The following is a 17,202-nucleotide window of genomic DNA, read 5'->3' as shown; positions in this document are numbered from 1 at the left end:
CATCAATTTGTTCTCTACAGTTGAGTCTATTTTTTGTTTCTCTCTTCTTTTTCTCTGATCATTTGTTTTGTTTCTTAAACTCCATTTAACAGTGAAATAATATGGCATTTGTCTTTCACTGACTTACTTCACTTACCATTATACCCTTAAGATCAATTCATGTTTTTGCAAATAAAGAGATTTTGTTCTTTTTGGGAGCTGAGGAATATTCCATTTTGTGTGTGTGTGTGTGTGTGTGTGTGTGTGTGTGTGTGTGTGTACCACTTCTTTATCCATTCATCTCTTGATAGACACTTGGGTTGCTATTATTATTATTATTATTATTATTATTATTATTATTATAGACACTTGGTGGCTATTATTGTAAATAATGCTGCAATAAATACGGGAGTACATATATCTTTTCAAATCAGTGTTTTCATATACTTTGGGTAAATACCCAATAGAATTTTTGGATCATATGGTTTGTTTTGTTGGTTTTTTTTTTTTTTTTTTTTTTTTTTTTTGAGGAATCTCCATACTGTTTGCTACAGTGGCCACTTCTTGGCCTTTTGGCTAGTATCAACTATTTGCTACAGTGGCTACAATTGTTTGCACTACAGTGCATGGTTCTTCTTTCTCCACACCCTGACCAACACTTGTTTCTTGTGGTTTTGATTTTAGCCCTTCTGACAAGTGTGAGGTAATATCTCATTGTGGTTTTGATTTGCACTTCTCTTATGATTAGGTGATGCTGAACATCTTTTCATGTGTCTGTTGACCATCTGTAAGTCCTCTTTGGAAAAATATCTGCTCATGTCTTTTGTCCATTTTTAGTTGGATTACTTGGTTTTCGGTGTTTGAGTTATGTAAATTCTCTATATATTTTGAATACTAACCCTTTACCTCATATGTCATTTGCAAATATCTTCTCCCAGTCAATAGGCTGTCTTTAAGTTTTATTGATTGTTTCCTTTGCTGTGCAGATTTTTATTTGGGTGTAGTACCAATAGTTTATTTTTGCTTTTGTTTCCCTTGCCTCAGGAGACATATCTCTATAAAGATGTTACTACAACTGATGTGAGAGAAATTACTGCCTGTGCTCTTTTCTAGGATTTTTATGGTTTTAGTTTTCCCAGTAAGGTCCTTAATCCATTTGGAGTTCATTTTTGTGCATGGTATAAGAATGTGGTCCAGTTTCCTTCTTTTGTATGTCCAGTTTTCCCAGAACCATTTGTTGAAGAGACTTTTTCCTATCCCGTGTTATTGCCTACTTTACCAAAGATTAAGTGACAACATTATCATGGGTTTATCTCTCGGCTTTCTCTTCTGTACCATTGTTCTATATGTCTATTTTTGTGCCAGTATCATGGTGTTTTAATTACTACAGCTTTGCAGTATATCTTGAAATGTGGGATTTAAGATACTCCCAGTTTTGTTCTTTTTCAAGACTGCTTTGGCTATTCACCATCTTTTGTACCTCCATACAAATGTTAGGATCATTTGTTCTAGTTCTTTGAAAAATTATGTTGGTATTTTGATAGAGACTGAATTATATCTGTAGATCTTTGGGTAGGATGGGCATGTTAACAATATTTGTACTTCCAGTCCATGAGCATGGGATATCTTTTCATTTGTTTCTGTCACCTTTAATTTCTTTCATCCATGTTTTATACTTTTCAGAGTACAGATCTTTCACCCCCTTGGTTAAATTTATTCCTAAGTATTTTATTCTTTTTGGTACAATTGTAAATGAAAGTTTTCTTAACTTCTCATTCTGATGCTTCATTATTAGTGTATAGAAATCCAACAAATTTCTATATATTGATTTTGTGTCCTGAGACTTTTCTGAATTCATTTATCAATTATATTAGTTTTTTGGTGGAGTCTTTAGGGTTTTCCATATACAGTATCATGTTTACCGCAAACAGTGAAAGTTTTACTTCTCCCTTACCAATCTGGATGCCTTTTATTTACTTTTTCTTTTCTGAATGCTAGCCTGAATTTTAAAATGATGATTTATTTGCTTTCCTATATGTATATCACACAGCAATATCATTTACTTTGCAACAGATTGTCTTTCTCAAAGATTACTGCAACATTATTTCTTCTCCTAGATGTTCTTCTACTATGCAATTTTTGCCACTCCATTATCAAAACTTAGAAGGTAATTCCTCTCCTGTAAATGTGGACCTGCCTACGTAGCTCATATGTAATCAAATGATGCTACGTGACTTCCCAGGCTTTGTGAGAAATCTTGTAGCTTCTGTATTGGTCATTTTAAACATTTGTCTCCAAATACACCCTGTTGGAAGACTTTCACAATCCAGCACAATGTTTGAGAAGCCTAAGACAGATGAATGAGGCATTCCAATCAATTGCTGCAACTGAGCTCAGTCTTAAGAGTATGCTGACCAACTGTATGCCCAAGAGAGGTCTGGTTTTGACAATTAAATCCTGCATCTGGGGAACCCTCTCAGTTCCAGGTAAACTAGAATTGCTGGTCAACTTATTCTAGACTCATCCCAGCCCAGACATCAAAAATTTGAGTGAACAGTCCTCTAGATGATTACAGCTGCCATGATCCAAAATTCAAACCACCCACAACTCTTCAAATCTTCTCAGCTGAAGCTTCAGACTTAGTGAAGTATAAAAAAAAAAAAAAAAGTTTATCTTCCCACACTCTTCCTGAATTATTGACTTACAGAATTTATAAGATAAAAAAAACAGGTTTTTCATGTCATTGAGTTTGGGGTACTTTGTTACAGTGTAATACATGAGAAAAATGTTTAAAACGGTCCTTGAAATTTTTAAGATTTTATTTTTAAAGAAGCTCTACACCCAATGTGGTGCTCCCACTTACAACCCTGAGATCAAGGTTGCATACTTTACCAACTGAGCCAGCCAGATGGCGCTATTTTTGAAATTTTTATAAATAACATAATTTGCATTTCTTGTGCCTTCACTTCTTTTTGCATAAAAAATGATTAACAAATTTGAAGATATACAAGATATTTGAGAAAAAATATACACATATATGTATATATACATATATACATACACATACATATAAAACTATATATATATGACAGTAAACTATATATATGTATACATATACATATATATGTATATATATACATATATACACATGTGTATATATGTATATGTATACATATATATAGTATATATATACATACACATATGTATATATGTATATATATTATATACATATGTGTATGTATATATATGACAGTAAATAATGACAGAGGGGTTACTTATTCAAGAAGACATAAACATCCTAAATGTTTATGCACCCAACAACTGAGTGTATGGATACAAGAGGCAAAATTCATTAGAACTCAAGAAAAAATCAAATATACTATTATAGTTGGAGAATTCAAAACCTCTCTTTCAGTAATGATATATCCAGCAGAAAGAAAATCAGTGATGCAGTTGAACTAAATGGCATAATTGATAAACTGGATCTAATTAATATATATATTATATTCTATCCAACAACAAAGTAATACAAAGTTTTCAAGTTCACATGAAAATTCACCAAGATAGATCACATGTTGTTTCAGAACATTTCAAGACATTTGAAAGAAAAGAAACCATACAAAATGTGTTCACAATCCACAATGGAGTTAAAAACAAACAAACAAAAAACAGTAATAGAAAGACATCTAGAACCCTAATATCTGGAGATTAAATGAAACACTTATAAGTAACACACGGATCAAAGAAGAAGTATCAGAAGAAATATCAAAATATTTTAAGTAAATGAAAATTTAAAACTTAACAATATTTACAAGATGCAAAGAAAATAGTGATTAAATGACAATCTATAGCATTAAATGTTTACATTTTAAAAGAAGAGGGACCTAAAACAAAAATATTGTTTCAATCATTGTACAACACATAAATTGCAACAGTTAAACCTAAAGCTAGCAGAAAAAGAGAAATAATAAAATGTAGAGCAGAAATTTATAGAACTGAAAACAATAAAGAAGAAAAATCAACAAAACCAAATGCTAGGGTTTTGGGTTTTGTTTTTTGTTATTTTTTTCTGATTTTGTTTGTTTGTTTGTTTACAAGAAATAAAAAATGATAAAGTCCCCAGTCAGGCTACACAAGAAATTGAGAAACATTACCAATATGGTATTGAAAGGTCTCCGTGACTAATACCGTGCATATTAAGACTACACTAAAGGAATACTACAACCAACATTAAGCCCATAATTTTGGTGACTTAGATGTAATGGATCGATTACTTGGCAACTGTCAAAACTCACAGAAAGAGAAATAAATAATCTGAATAAGTATACATATTTTAAGTACATTAATCAATAATAAATAACCTTCTAAAAGAATCATCAGGCCCAGGTGATTTTACTAGTGAATTCTTTCATTCACTTAAAGAAATTATACCAATTTTCCATTCTCTTCTAGAAAATAGGGTGACATTTCCCAATTCGTTCTTCTCTAGTAAATAGAGGAACACTTTCCAATTCATTCAATGAGGCCAGCATTACCCTATTGTTAAAACCAGATAAAGACATTTAAAAGAGAGAGAGAGAGAGAGGGAGAGAGATAGAGAAAGAACTGGCAAATATCTTTCATAAATACAGATAAAAATATTCTCCACTAAGAAGCAGCAAATCCAAATCCACAATTTAAAAACAATGTTCACACATAACAACAAATGGGAATTATTCTCGGTTTGCTAGGGTATTATATTATTTAAAAATCAATGTAATACAGGGGAGCCTGGGTGGTTCAGTGGGTTAAGTGTCTGAATCTTGATTTCAGCTCAGGTCATGATCTAACGGTTCCTGGGATCAAGCCCCATGCTGGGTTCCTTGCTGACAGTGCAAAGCCTCCTTGGAATCCTCTCTCTCCCTCTCTTTCTCTGTCCCTCCCCTGCGCGCACACTCTCTCTCTCTCTGCCCACCTTCTCCCTCTCTCTCACACACAAACACACAAATAAATAAACATTAAAAAATCAATGTAATACAGCATGTGGATACATAATTGAAAAAAATGTATAATCATATTAATTGAAGCAGAAAGAACAGGTGACAAAATCCATCATCTATTTATGACCAAAAACTTTTAGCAATGTATGGATAGAGCCTAACATTCATAAGTGGATAAATAACACCCATGAAAAACCTATCACTAACTTCATACTTAACTGTGAATAAATGAACATTTAACCCCTAAGTTCAAAAACAAGACAAGGATGTGCTCCCTCACTATTCCTATTCACCATTACACTGGGTTTGTTAGCTAAAGCAATCCTACAAGAAAACGAAATGAAATGTAAGCAAACTGGAAAAACACATAAAACTGATTTTATTCACAAAAGACAATATTATCTAAGTAGAAATTCCAAGAATCAACATGAAAAACCAACAACGTCCCAGAACAAATAAGTGAATATAGCAATGAAGGTTGCAAAAGTAATACAGAAAAATCAAATGTTTTCCTCTATATCAGTAATGAACATTTGAAGCAGGAAAAAAACAAGACAAAAATAATGTCATTTGCAGTGGTCTCAAAAAAAGGGTAAAATTATTTATGACTCTATCAAAATATGTACAGAAACCAATGCAAAAAAATCACACAAAATGCAGATTCAGAAAAATTGTGGCACACTTTTTGTTTTAATTGATATCTTTTTAGAGCAGGTCTAGATTTAGATAAGATTTTGGCTGAAAGTACAAAGTTCCCAAACACACCCTCAAACCCAAAGATTCTGCTATCATTAACATCTTGCAGTACTGTGGTTTATTTATTACAATTGATGCACCAATATCAATACATTATTATTAACCGCCACAGTTAATCTTCAGTGTATTGAACATTCTATGTGTTTTGACAAATGTATGATAACAAGTATTCACCATGACAGTGTCACAGAGAATAGTTTCACCGCCCTAAGTGTCCCCTGTGTTCTACCTAGTCATCCCTTCTTCCCTCTTTTCAAACCCTTGGCAACCACTGGTAGGACTATTGTCTCCATAGCTTTGCCTTTTCCAGAATGTCATATAGCTGTAATCATACAACATCCAGGCTTTCTAGATTGGCTTTTTTACAACATGTAGGCTTTCTAGATTGGCTTAACTTCGTAATATTCATTTAAAGTACTGTTGGAATAGTAATTTTTTACATATTCTGCACTATATGCCTCTCAGTCATATGATTTCCACATGTTTTCTCTCACTCTGTGTTTCACTCTCCTGATGGACTCTTTAAAGCTCAAAAGTGTTTTAAGTTTCATCAGTTTCAATTTATTTTTATATATGTATATATTTCCCCCTTGGTTACTTGTGTTTTAGGTTACACATCTATAAAACTGTTGCTTAATCCAAGGTCACAAAGATTTATACCTATGTTTCCCCTCATGAGAGTTTTATAGTTTTAGATCTTATATTTAGACCTTTGATGATCCATTTTTACTTAATTTTTGACCATGGGGTCAGTCAGGGGCCCAGCTTGATTCTTTTTCATGTGGATATTGAGTTGGTTAAGCATCATTTACTTGAAAAAAACTATTTTTTCTCTACTGAACTGTCTTATTGCTCTTGTCAAAAACGTCAATCACCCCTTCCAGTATAGGTTTATTTGTATATCTTCATTCCATTTAATTAATCTATATCCTTAATCTATATGTTGGTGTTGATTATCATAGCTCTGTAGACTGTGCTTTGAATTTGGGAAGTATAGTTGTTCAGCTTTGTTCTTTTTCAAATTCGTTTTCACTATCCCTGGTCCCTTCCATTTCCATGTTAGCTTTAGGACCAGCTTGTCTATTTCTGCAAAAAGTCAACTGAAACCTTGAAATATAGATCAATTTACAGAGCACTGACATCTTAGCTGACATCTTAGCAATTACAAACCTTCCACTCTATAAACATGTGAGACTTTCCATTTATTTAGATCTTTAATTTTTTCAACAATGTTTTTATGTACCTTTCAGTGTCTAAGTCTTTATTTTTTAAATACATTTCTAAGTACCTTTTTATTTTTAAAATTATTTTGCTTCTTTAATTTCATTTTCAAACTGCTTACTAATATATAAAATACAGCATATTTTTGAAGATTGACCTTGTTTTCTATAATTTTGCTGAACTTCTTCATTAGCTCTAACTTTTTTTTATATTTATAATATTTACTTATTTTGAGAGAGAAAGAGCCCACACAAGAGGCAGGGGAGGGGCAGAAGTAGAGTGGGAGAGAATCTTAAACAGTCTCCCACTGTCAGCATGGAGCCAGATGCAGGGCTCAGTCTCACCAACAGTGACATCATGACCTGAGTGTAAATCTAGAGTCAGAGGCTTAACAGACTGAGCCACTCAGGCATTCCACCTCTAACAAGTTCTTGTTATTCCCTTTTCTATGTACAAGATCATTTAAAGTACAAATAGTTTTGCTACTTTAAAAAAATTATGTTTATTTATTTTGAAGGAGAGAGCAAGTAGGGGAGGCACAGAAAAAGGGAGACAGAGAGAATCCCAAGGAGGCTCCACACTGTCAGTGCAGAGCCAGATACAGGACTCCATCTCATGAACTGTGAGATCATGACCTGAGCCAAGATCAAGAGTCGGACACTCAACCTACTGAGCCACTCAGGTGCCCCACTACTTCTTTTTCAATATGGATGCCTTTTATTTATTTGCCTAATTTCTCTGCAGTGCAATGTACATAGTAGCGGTAAGCACAAATATCTTTCTTTTTCCTGATCTTAGGAAGAAAACATTCAATCTTTCACCAGTTCAATATTAAGTTTGTTTTTAGCTGTGGATTTTTCATTGATGACGACCTTTATCAGATTGCAGTTCCCTTCTATTCCTGTTCTAGTTTTTATCCTGAAAGGGTGTTGTGCCAAATGCTTCTTCTGCCTCCACTGAGAAGATTATGTGTTATTTCCCCCTTTATTAACACGATATATATACTGACTTTAGTATGTTGACTCAGCCTTGAATTCCTGGGATAAGTCCCACTTGGGTATTTACTGTGTTGCTAGATTCAGTTAATTCCAATGTCTGGGATTCCTTAGGAATGATTTCTCTTAAACTCTTTTATCTTTGCAATGGGTCATACTTTCCAGTTTCTTCAATTTTTTTTTTTTTTTTTTTTTTTTTGTAAAGAACTAGACCTTCCAAGTGTTACAAATGTGGTAATTTTGGAAACTTGATTCCCTAAATTCTCAGGGATTGTTGATTTTACTTGTGTAGGCCTGAAAATGTCCATTTGTGACGTTTCCAGACTACTGTTTTTTGCACAGTGTATACCCCTTGTGTGTGGTCAGTGAAGTTCACCCTATTTAATCTGTCTTTAAATAGTGATCTCACATTTCCTTTAAAATGTGTGGTTGTTATTTTTGTGTCTGTTTAGGAAACCATTACATATCCCAAAGTTCCAAAAATATTCCCTTTTATTATTCTTTGTGAGATATTTAAATATTGCCTTAAATGTATCAGTGTTAAATCAACCAGCTTACAATAACCTTTTTATTGAAAAAGATCATCTACTTTCTACTTTCTGCCATGCCATTCATGTGTAAAGAGATAATATATACTGGTGTTCATATCTAGGTTCTTCATTCCATGTTATTGATCTATTTATACAACTTTGCTATTACTACAATGTATCAGTGTTTAAACTTTTTTAAATGGTCAGTTCTTTGTACTACTAATTAGTATGATAGTGTTTTGGTTACTCTTGAACCAGGCACTTCCAAATGAACTAGATTTTATAAAATAAGGATGTAAAAAAGTTGTGAATTGCAAATATACATGTTGCTTATATAAACTGATTTAATAAGACAATTTTTGAGGACATCCTCGGAAAATGTAATTTATGGTGCATTGCATATGTCCATTTATCAAGCTTTCTTTAACAACTATCAATAAAATTTTGTAATTGTCCACAAATATATCTTGTATTTGTTATTTTCCAAGGCAACTGATACTTTTCATTTTATTGTAATTTTTTTTCCCTGTCAGTTGGTGGCATATAGAACTACAAGTGAGTTTTGTATATTGACTGAATATCCAGAAACCTTGTCAAACTCCCTAATACGTTATGTTACAAAAGTTTTAAAAGTTTTCTATATACAGAATATTAAATAAATTGACATTATAAAATTCTTTTTCAATATGTGTATAGCACTGGATATTACCTCAGTTATGTTATCAAATATTAGCAGACACAGTAGGCATCCTTAACTACTTTCTTTTTTATTATATCAAAAGGAAAGAATTCAGATCTTTAACTTTGAGCATATGTTTGCTGTAGGAGTTTATGGATTGTTTATATTTAAAAAATACTCTTCCTCACCTAATAAGTATTTAACACAAATAAATATTGAATTGTGTAAAAATTTTTCTGCAGCATTGTAAGTTATCAAATATATTCTTTTTTATTAACATTGTAACTTATACTGATTTATTTTCTAATGTTACATAGCCTACCTTGTGGAATAAACTCAAATGTCCATAATGTATTATTCATTTTATATAATGCCATAATGAAATTTCCTTAAAGTTTTGTTCAGAATATGATATTACCCTATAATTTTCCTTTCTCTCCCTTTTTTAAGTTTATTTATTTATTTTGTGAAAGAAAGAGAGAGAGCAGGAGAGAGGGAGAGAAGAGAGAATCCCAAGCACGTTCCTCACTGTCAGCACAAAGCCCAACATGCGACTCAACTCATGAACCATGAGATCATGACCTGAGCTGAAATCAAGAGTCAGATTCTCAAGTGACTGAGCCACCCAGGTGCCCCAATTTTCTTTTCTCTTAATGTCCATTTAAGATTTTTGTATCAGGATTTACAGCCTCATTGCACAAACTGGGTAACATTACTTCCTTTTCTATACTCTATGAAATTTTGCATAAGGTTGAACATTTAAATGAAAACTAATTGAAAGTTTGATGTAATTTTCTATTGAAACCGACCATGCCCAAAGTGTGTTTTTGTTTATTTTTCAGTGTGTGTGTGTGTGTGTGTGTGTGTGTGTGTGCGCGCGCACGCGCGCGCGCGTCTATGTGTGTTAATTTGCTTTGGGGAAGGGATTTTCTTAGAAGTTAAAATTTAATATCTTTATGGTGGTAGAATTATTCTGGTTTTGGTTTTTTGTTGAGTGTAGGAAAATATCTATTTCATCTAATATTTCAATGTTGGTGTAAGAGTTTCCATAATGTCCCAATAAAATCTTGATACTGTCTAGAGTACTTATTTTGAAATTATCTTTTGTATTTCTGATATTTATTGTTTTTTTTTTCTTTCTTATTTGTCTATTGTGTAGAGATTTCTGAACTAATTTGTATTTGGCCCTTTTAAGTCTGTTATGAGTTCATCTTCTACTTTGTTATTTTCTGTTTTAATCTTTATTTTCCTTTCTTATACATTCTTTAGATTGTTTTTCTTATCTCTCTTAAAAATATAAACATTCAGGCTATTTTATCATTTTCAAGAGAAGTTTTTTTTTTCCTTTTTATGAATCATATGAGTATATGTCACCTGCTGTTAACATAGTGTTCTTTACATCTGAGTAATTTACTTTACAATTCCTACAAAGAATTTTTCCTGTCTATCAATATAACTATGAAGAATACTAAAATTGCAGAGATCCATTAAAATCAAATAATCTACAGTTCCCATTCAAGTTTCACATGTTGTCTCAATCATATGCACTGTAGCAAAAACATCCAGTTTATATTTGTAACATGTCTCTTTAGTCTCCTTCAATCTAAAATAGTTCTCAGTCCTCCTTTGTATGCTGCTGCTGAAGACTCTAATACAATTACTATGGATACTGCCTCTCAATTTGTGTTTTACTTATAATTCACCATGATTATATTATGCTGTACATTTTCTTGACAGGGATATCCCAGAAATGACAGTGTATTCTCACTGCATCCAATCAGGTGTCATAATAGTTTTGATTTGTCCCATTATTGGTGATGTCGACTTTGTTAACCTTAATTACAAGGTGTCTTCCAAGTTTCTTCTCCATAAAATTATTCATTTATCTTTTATTTTCCTTTATTGCCCAGGTTTGGCTGATAGTGTTGGTAAGGGGAAATCCTATTTCCATTCATTAGTAACAGACCCATAGATTCTAGCTACTGAGTACATAACATTACATACTGGCTATTGGTTTAATACCTTATAGAGAAGCAATATACAAGCTGATTCTTTGGATTGGGCTTAGATGAGCTTTTAACAGTTCATTTTTCTTTTCCTTAAGACTCATTGTTTCTGGATGACAGAATAAGTCACAAGACCAGTGTATCACAAAGTTATAAGTCTATTACTTAGCCACCTTTTTTGTGAAATAGTTCCTTTAGTCTGAGACAAATCATTTGAAAAATCCTGTCAATAGACAGTCATTGCCCTTGGATGATTGCATTGGCTCTTGCAATATGGTCTGGAAAGGTAAAACCATTTCCAGAATAGGCCCTATGAAAGGAAATTTGATGTGATCAAACTGTCTTCCTATAGATGGTTAATTAACTAATGTTAGGGACTATATTCAACCCAGTGTAGGTTCTTGTTATATAAGATTCAGTCATTCTTTGTGCTCATGTATAACATCCATTCCTCCAACCATGTCTAGTTTGGTCATGAAGTAAAGGCTAGACAGGCATTAACATGAGATGAAGGGCAAAACATGTGCACGCTTTTAGTATACACAATAAATTAATCCGCACTTCTCTAGACTTACTTATTTCAATATTCTTAACACTTTTCTTTACAAGACAATGATCAACTAGCCCAAATAGTTCCATTTCCCTGGAGTACATATTGGTATTCCAGGCCATATTTCCTTTAAAAAAAAAAAAAAAGAATATGCCAGTAGCAGCCCCTGACTGTGAAACCAAAAATGTGGTCAGATGTTGTCAAATGTGTTTTGAAAAATGTAATTGTTCTTAGTTAAAAGTTATTCTTATAGAAAAAGAATAACACTTCTAGTAATCTGCTGCTTTACAAGATACTTTTTCATTTTATTCTATACAAAATTATAAGTATGGAAATATTATGAAACATGATATTCCTAAAAAATACAATAGCAATAACCTTTAATTTCATGCAAATGATATACCTAAGGTCCAATGTTATTAAGCAGGGATCGAGAACAGTTAATGGGGAATGAATTGGTAATAACCTGCCAGTCATAATTACCATGATGCATTTTATTTGAATAAGAAAAAGAATGAACAGCTTATGTCCAAAAAGTTCAAGCAATATTTAACACTAAAACATTCACTTATTTAAATGAAAAATATAAAATAGAAGAAAATATGCAAGAGCACTACAATAAAAGCAGTATCATCAAAACCCTCAAAACTGAGGACTTGGAAGTAACATGTAATTCTAGTGAATGGTAGTTAGTGCTGATTACCCATGATTCAGTGCACATAGAAAAAAATATAAAAACAAGCAAAACTGCAAAACTCCATAAAGGAAAATTAAAGAAGCTGTTACCTAGAATCTACCTACCAGCGTTGCATAACTGGAATTTTCAGAGATTGTACTTGAAAATAAATTACAAGTCAGTTGCTTGGGTAAAATTATTTATGGCACAAAGGACTACGAGATGGGTAACTAATATTACAGAACAATAGTTCTAGAGGAATTCATTATTTTCATGAAAGATGGTACTACAGTTCATCTCTAATGAGAAGATAGCCATTTCAACCAATGACAAGTTACAGCAGAATTAATAAAATGTTACTTTCATCAAGGTGAATTATGAGCATGTGACTTATTTTATGATCTAATGTATAGTGTATCCTGGAACAGGTTCCATGAAAAATTGGCAAGAATGTGCATTCTGCTCTTGTTACAGTATTAGAGGTCTGCTAGTTCCAGTTGATTTTTAATGTTGTTCAAGTTGTCTATTTCTGTGTTGATTTTCTGCCCAGTTGTTCTTTCTACTATTGATGGTATGGTACTGAAGTCACCAACTATTATTGTAAAATTATCTATTTCTCCTTCTAAGCCTGTTAGTTTTTGTTTCATACATTTTGGGACTTTCTTATTAGGTATGTATATTTTTATAATTATTATAGCTTGTTGATAGATTGGCACTTTCACCGATATATATTATGTTGCTCTTTGTTTCTTGTAACAAATTTTGATTTAAATTCTATTTGTCTGACATTTGTATAGCCACTGCACCTTGTTTTTGGTTAATACTTGCATGGAATATCATTCCCTCTTTTACTTTCAACCTCTTATGTCTTTAGAAATAAAGTAAAACTCTGTAGACAACACAATGTGGATCATTTTTTAAAATCCATTCTGCCTATCCATGTCTTTTAATTAAAGAGTTTAATCTATTTACATTTAAAGTGATTACTGATAAAAACTTGCTTCTGCCATTTTGCAATTTGTTTTCATCTCATATTATTTTTGTCCTTCAATTCCCCCATCATTGAGTTTTTGTATCTAATTTTTTTCTAGTGTACAATTTTGTTTCTTTTCTCATTTCATTTATTGTATATATTTTTAGTTATATTCTTACTGGTAAACTGGAGGATCACAATTAATATTATACTTTAAATAATTAGTTTGAACTAATACCAACTTAATTACAAGAGTATGCAAACACTTGTTTTATTTAATACTGCCTCCTTATATTATTGTCATAAATTATATCTTCATACATTGAATGTCCTAATAGATTTATAATTATTGTCTTATGCATTTGTTTCCTTAATCATGTAGGGAAAAAATGAGGTAAAATCCAAAGATATAAGACTGGATTAACCTTTACCTAAGTAATTATCTTTAATGGTGTTTTCTCATTTTATGGCTTTGAGTTACAGACTAGTGTTCTTTTATTTCAAATTGAAGGACTACCATTAGCATTTCTCACAAGGCAGGTCTACTAACAATGAACTCCTTATTTGTCTATCTAGAAATGTCTTAATTTATGATACATTTTTTAAGACATACTTACTCAGATATAAAATTCTTCGTTGACAGGTTTAATTCTTTCAGCATTTTACATATTTTTTATATGTTACCACTGCCTCTGGCCTAAATGTTTTAAGAAAAGAAACTGGCTGTTAATCTTGAGGATTCCTTGTACAGACAAGTTCCTTCTCTCTTGCTGGTTTCAAGATTCTCTCTTCATCTTTGGAATTCAACAATTTAATTATAAAATATGAAGTTGCAGATTTCTTTGAGTTTATCCTACTTGGGTTTTATTTAGCTTCTTCAGTGTACAGATTCATACATTTCATCAAATGTGAGAAGTTTTTTATTACCTCTCAAATATTTTTATGCATCTCTTTCCTCTCCTCCTGGGATCCTCATTATGCATACATTGGTATTCATGGCTGTGTCCACAGGTTTTCAGGTTCTGGTCGTTTTTCTTCATTTTTTTTCTCTCTACCCTTCAGACTAGAGAATTTCAGTTGATCTATTTTCATGTCCATTGATTCTTCCCTCTCCTTCCTCAAATCTGAACCCCTCTTCTGAAATTTTTATTTCAATTATTTCACTTTTCTATGTCAGAATTTCTTTTTATAATTCCTATCTCTTTATTGATATTTTAAAGTCAGTGAAAAATATATTCTCCTGGCAAATATTTTGTTCTTTGTGCATGGTGGATTCCTTTAGCTCTTTAATCATATTTAAGTGAGTTTATTTGAAATGTTTATCTAGTAAATTCAACATATGGGCTTCCTCAAGGACAGTTTCTAGTAATTTCTTTTTCTCCAATAAATAGGCTACACTCTTCTCTTTTCATGCCTTGTTTTTGTTGTAAACTGGACATTCTGAATATTATGATGTAATAATCCTGAAAAACCATACTTTCCCTAGTCTGTATGATGTTTTTCTAGTTTTTGTATTTGTGTTGTTTGTTTTGTTGTTGATCTAATTTTGAAAAGTCCATATTCTTTGTCATGTGTGACTACAGATGTCTCTGTTCAAATACTCTAGTGGTCAACTAGTGATTTGATATATCTCCCTAGACATTTGAAACACCTCATCCCAATCCTCCCTGAAAAAAAAACATCTTGCATTCTTCAGATTGCCTCTGTATTGGGACATTGCTTCAGTGCTATGCCAAGCAGTTTGCTTCTCTGTCTTAGCCTTCATTTCCTTCATGGGTGGAACCTGAAGAGTGGCCACAGGTGATAACTCAGGTTGTTCTCTGGTCTCTCTTGAGCATGTACCCACCCTTAGTGTGCATCTTGCCTCCAGATTCCCTAATAGGAGCTTTTAAAAACTATTATTTCTCTAAGTACCACTCCTTCCCTAGCTTTTTCCTTCTAGGATGCTATTTCTGCTTAATGTTGGCCTCAAGTTCTACCCTGTGTTTTCAATCAATAATGCCTGAGAAGGTGCCTCAACACTGGGAAAGCTCTGAGACATGTGAAACAATTAAAACCTTTAACATGTTTTACTTCAAAGAGTCAAGAGAGTCAAAACACCCAATCACAAGTCTTTGAGAATAAGATCCTTATTTCTCCCTTTGGTACTAGCAACCTCCACCTGGAATGAAGGTTATATTCATCAAAACTGCTGCTGAGGCAGGGAGTAAGAAAAAGTGCCATAGAGCTCTCTTAGCAAAATTTAGTGTTTCTTCTTTCTCATTAAGTATTCTGCTGATTATTCTAAAAAAAACTTTTTTATTAGATTCCAAAGTTTCTAGGAGTTTTTTTCTGACATTTTTTCACAAGCTTATTCATTGCACTTCTGGAGTGATGGAGTTTCAAGTTTCTTATTCTGTTACATTCATTAACATCATTCTAAACATTATACTTTAATGATAGATTTTTCTTATTAAAAAAATAAGTATTTATGGGGCACCTGGGTGGCTCAGTCAGTTAAGCATCTGACTTCAGCTCAGGTCATGATCTCGCGGTTTGTGAGATCGAGCCCCATGTCGGGCTCTGTGCTGACAGCTCGCAGCCTGGAGCCTGCTTCAGATTCTGAGTCTCCCTCTCTCTCTGCCCCTCCCCCACTTGTACTCTGTCTCTCTTTCTGTCTCTCAAAAATAAATTAACACTAAAAAAAAATTTAAAAAATAAGTATTTAATGAAGGCAGACACCTTCTCAGAGATAAGTAAGCAGCTATGTCAGAAACAAAAATAGTAATTTGGCACTGAATTCACCTTTTCTTACTTTTTTATTTTTTTTTGTTTTTTTTTTTGAGACATTCTTTTGTTCTTAATTATACTAATCAATTTTTGAATATTTAATTTCCAACAGTAACAGTTCAAAATTCACAATTCTTTATCAAAATTTGCTCTTAATTTTTAATGTTATAATATTAAAAAATGCTATATGAAAAACATGACATTTTAAAATTGACTAATTATGTTACCTAATCTCAAATGAAAATAATATAAATTGGAAAGTAATATACAAACATTTTATTTTATATTGAAAAATATTAACTATATGCATAATCATTTCTTGTTTTATAAAAGGAAAAAAAGCTGGGGCACCTGGGTGGCTCAGTTGGTTGAGTGTCTGACTTCAGCTCAGGTCATGATCTCACACTCTGTGAGTTCGAGCCCCGCATCAGGCTCTGTGCTGACAGCTCAGAGCCTAGAGCCCGCTTCAGATTCTGTGTCTCCCCCTCTCTCTGCCCCTCCCCTGCTCATGCTCTGTCTCTGTCTCAAAAATAAATTAAAAAAGATTAAATAATTTAAAAATAAATAAATAAAAGGAACTTCATTATATTCATGCCAACTTAATCCTGTGTATGAAATGGTTTAGTGCCACCACCTTTCAATCAATGGTGTCTATAGGAAGTATTATAAAAGCAACTTTAGAATCAGTAAAATAACTGTCTCCATTACTGTAGTTTACAATTTGGATTTTTCCTTTGAATCAGGAACTGATTTGTCATTTTATAATATAATTACCTATTCCTCCCCAAAATTATTTGAAAACAACGTAATAGATTTTAATTGCACTATTGTAAAGAAGGTTTATTACTAAGGGCTTATTGTACACTGAAATATCCAAAGATAGAAGGCTCAGTAAGAGTCTTAGGTTATATTTCTAAAGAAAAAGTACCTCTAAGTAATAAAATATGTTTCATACTGACATCAGTAACAATCATAGGCAAATTACGTTCTTTGCTTGAAGAACAATTTCATAGTCTACCTACCAATACGCACAATTCTGTTACTTCTCAAAATATTGTTTCAGAACTTAATGCCTTGTGTTTCTTTCAT

The sequence above is a fragment of the Panthera leo genome, chromosome A3, assembly GCF_018350215.1.
Source record: "Panthera leo isolate Ple1 chromosome A3, P.leo_Ple1_pat1.1, whole genome shotgun sequence".
Classification (NCBI taxonomy): Eukaryota; Metazoa; Chordata; class Mammalia; order Carnivora; family Felidae; genus Panthera; species Panthera leo.
Note: the sequence above shows the minus strand (reverse complement) of the source record.